Source organism: Phocoena sinus, chromosome 2 (assembly GCF_008692025.1).
Source record: "Phocoena sinus isolate mPhoSin1 chromosome 2, mPhoSin1.pri, whole genome shotgun sequence".
NCBI lineage: Eukaryota > Metazoa > Chordata > Mammalia > Artiodactyla > Phocoenidae > Phocoena > Phocoena sinus.
In genome coordinates, this window is record NC_045764.1 from 83,706,954 (window position 1) to 83,711,354 (window position 4,401).

The following is a 4,401-nucleotide window of genomic DNA, read 5'->3' on the forward strand; positions in this document are numbered from 1 at the left end:
GCTATACGGACCGGTGTAGGGAGAGGGTGTAGCTGAGCCCAGATGGCCTAGCTGAGATAGGCAGTGAGCGCCCATCAGCCCTCCCTGGAGGTCTGCTGGGCCAGCTCTGGGCTTCCCTGCCGGCAGCTGTGATGTCTGGTGCACCTCACTCAGCTACCCCAGTAGCTCTCTACCCTAACTCCTGCCTCCCAGTGCACCTGTAACTCTGTGCTCAGAGACAGGGACCTGCACAGATCACTGTCAGCTTACCTCCTGAGTTCTGGAGCCAGGCCACCCTCAAGGCCACAGAGCTTACCCACAGTCCCATGTCCAGGTAAAGTGACTGGCAGTCAGCTGAGTGCAGGTCCCATGGGCATCACAGAATCAAAGTAGAAGAGGTCATTCAGCTAATCCCTCACGGCTGGGTGAGGAAGCAGGTACAGAGGTCTCCTGCCTCCCCAGACCTAGAATAAATCCTTCCTCCATTTCTTCCCTGTCCTCCACCTAGCAGGTTCCTGTGGAGCTGTGAGAAAACACACACACATACGCAGGTAGACCCACACATGTGCACACACACACACACATCAGGTGCAGAGCTGAGCCCTGACCCGTGGCTGGTGGTTCTGGGTGTCACCCATTTGACAGTACTCACTTCCTATTTGGCTTCCCTGAGGCTTGGAATGGACACAGAGGGGTCACAAACAACCTCTCCTGCAGGGTGGGGGCAGAGGCTCCCGGAGAGACCCGCAGCTAGTCCACAAAGGCAGGGGGAGGTCACCAGCTCCTTCCCAGTGCCCTCCAGTCCCTGTGGAGTCCCTCAACACTATTTCCCAATCTGACAAATGTGAACCAAACCTGGCTTCTCAGTGACAACACCCACTCCTAGCATAAAGGGTGAGTGACAACATTCTAAAACAGAAAAAAGAAGATGAATGCCTCCCTCTATGAGAAGAAATCCTTTGGGGACAGCCAAAGGGGAAAGAAATGAACATTTACCATGCACTTGCCATGCATCTTCACATATGGTCTCAGCAACCATCGGAGGAGGATTATAGTTTCCAGTTTTACACAAAGGGAAACTGAGGCCCACAAATGCTAGTTATGCAATTTGCCCAAAGTCACAGCACTACTGAGTGGTGGGATAGCATTCAAACTCAGGTCTCCTTAATGGGCAAGGAAAAAAGCCTCGAAGGCCAAGGTGGTGATTTGAGAAACAGTATGCGGAAAGGGCAGAGCTGAGTATAAAAGCAAAACACGTGCATTTGAGTTCATTTTTAAAAGCCCAAATTTCTAAAAGAAAGGAATTTATATATGGGATATGTTACATTTCTGGTAGATTTTCAAAAAATAATAGACCCTTCCCCCCTGAGCGAATTTATATCCAGTCTGAGTCCAAAGACTTGAGCCATGTAACCTTGGATGAGCCACTTAATCCTTTGGAGAGAGGCAGATTGGAGACAGCCCAGAAATGAGTTGGCAGAAGGAGGAAACTGAAGGCTGCTAATGTGAATGACAAATGCTAGAAATGTGGATGTGGAAGGGCAGAGAGAAGCAGACATCTGGGAAGCGGGATGAGGGCTGATGGCAGTGGGCAAGCACAGAGAGCATGTCTGAGGCCAACCATCTGAGGACCTACAGACAGGGGAGGGCACTCAACTATAATCTCCATGTAGCTAAGAGCTCGTCTGATTCTGCCACTGCCCCAAGGCCTGAGGCCTAGGTGGTATTCAATGACAAGCTAAGAAAAGAGCAAAGAAGAAATTCAATCCTGTGCTCCAATGGAGAAGGTAGGATTCTAAGAGGTTCCTGAAAGGATAGTGTCCAGGGGCTCAGAACAGTGCTGGCACAAAGTAAAAGATCAATATCTGTTTATCAGATGAATTAATAAATCAGGATATCTAGTTTCTGACCCAACTCTGCTTCTCCATCAATCTAAAGAAATCAATTTAATCTCTCAGGATCTAATTTTCATCAAATGTAAATTGAAGAGCTTAAACTGGACAACCTCCAGCTCAGGTGCTCTATGGCCCCAAGGCTGAGGACCCCCCTGGGCAAAGCACACCCTCTCACAGACGAGAATGGGATGAATGCCAATAGACCATGGAGTCCATGGATGCCAGCCCAGGGGTCAAGAATCTTCTTTGAGGAAGAGGTAGTGAGTAACCTCTGGGCTGGAACACAGGAGATAGTACAGAAAATTTATCCAATCTCTCTCTCATGCTTTCTCTTTCTCTCTCTCTCTCTCTCTCTCTCTCTCTCTCTCTCTCTTTCTCTCTCTCTCTCTCACACACACACACACACACACACACACACAGAGTCCCTCTTACCTCCCAGATCACACTTACCAGCCTAGCAAAGGTTTCAGCCATGTGTGTCAGCTCAGGAAGGTCTAATCCTCGGCCCCCAACAACTCCTCAGACTCCAATGCATGTGGTCCTGTGTTATTTCAAATGTGAGATCCATTCCCCATCTTTTCCCCTGCATCCCTATCCTTCAGCCATGTCTGCCACTCATCAAGCCTCCCACAGTGCCAGGGGGCATGGGCACAGGCTCCAGCCTCAAAGCACCTCTCCAGCACTGACTCCCCAGCTGACTTCGGGTAGTCATTTAACCACTCTGACTCCAGTTCCTCATCTGTGAAATTAGGAAATAATGCCTACCTGCAGGTTTTTTGCAAAAGTTAAATAAGAGAGTGAACATAAAAGAACCCTGCACACTGTAATAGGGGTATTGCAGTAGGGGAGACAGGTGAAGTTCAACTCCAAATTCAACAAGGACAAGTGGGGATTCACAACCAACAAACAGAGTGAGGGGTCAGTGGATGGAAAATTACTAAGAGGAGACATAAATGGTAGGGGGCTTCTTGCTAAACTGACTTAACAGGATGCATGCTGAAGGCAGGCCAGGATAGTCAAATACCAAAGGTGGGAGATGAGGAATTTGATCATAGACAGTGATTAGATATCAAGGGTGGGGGATTCTGTCTAAACTGACTTAAGATTCTTACTAAAACTAGGCTTAGCAAAAACAGACATGGAAGCCCAAGGTCAAAGCCTAATCAAAAAGAAGGTTCAAAGGAGCCTAACAAATGTTTGGTCAAGGAGAGAGTCTTGATAACCTGCCACAACTGTCCAACAATTATCAAGCCAAACACAGGGCCTTAGTGTTCTGAGTCCTCAAAATAACCCTGGAAGGAGGATCAAGAATCATCATCCCAGTTTCATCAATAAGAAAATAAGGGCACCAACAGCCCAAAGTCACACTGCTGGTGAATGACAGAGCTGGAATTTGAACCCAGAAAGTCTGGCTCCTAAGCCCATAGCCTTAATCACCAGATGACACAGCTTCCCATCTAGTTCATTTTTGATGGATTTCATGCTTAATTACTCTCTCCACAAATTTGGGGCACAGAGACCCAAAGAGATAGGGCTCTCATGCCATCCTGCTTTACAATGGGCCATCCCTTCACATCCTAATCATTACTTTGGGGCCTAGAAAGATAAGCCACTGTAATGGATGCTCCATAATGTGATTTGACCAACAAAAACATTGGTACACAAAAGAAGAAACCAGAGCAGATTTCTGCGTTAGTTTCTATTTTTGTTGTGTTCTGCTTTTGTTTGATAATAAGGGGGAGGAGACTGAGCTTGAACACTCATCTGCAGCAAAAAATTTTTTATCACCCGGGCCTGGAAAACAAAATGAGTTTTAATTTCTTCCATTTTTATTTCAACTTTGCCAGTGAACATCTGTTCTCATGGGCTTGGAAGCCATAATACACAGCTAACACTTTCCAATAATTTTCTTTTGATAATTCCTCTGACAGTGTGAATAAAAGGGCCTGAATATGGATTAAACATCACATGACAGTACTTTCCCAATTCTGTGTGATAAACTGATACTTTTCTTTTTCTACCAAGATAATAAGAGGGGAAAAAATGATTTATCAGAAGGGAAAAGCATTGGACTAGGCATCAGGAAAGTCAGGCTCTCATTCAGGCTCTGCTACCTACTCTTTAGCTGTGTGACCTGGGGTGGGCAACTTCACATCTCTGGGTGTCTTTTTCAACAATGGGAGGTGCCAATCTTATTCTACCTTATCCCCAAGTCCCTCCCAGCTCTGAAATTTCCTGCATCAATAATACAATATAGTGCCAGGAGACCCTCACAGCATCAGTATTTTGGCTTTGGACCTAGTTTGAGTTAACCTGGCTTGCTGGCTAACATAGGGGAAAATCCACAATTAACTGTATACATTTATGAGCATAAAAAGGACAACGTTTATGTCAGGGATCCCACATGACAGGTGACATAAGGGAGGGCATCAGAGTGAGCAAGTAAACAATAGGGAGAAGTAGGAACAGTGGTGAACAGTGTCTCTGAAGGTGGCAGCAGTAGAAATGCAGGCCCAGTGTGACCAGA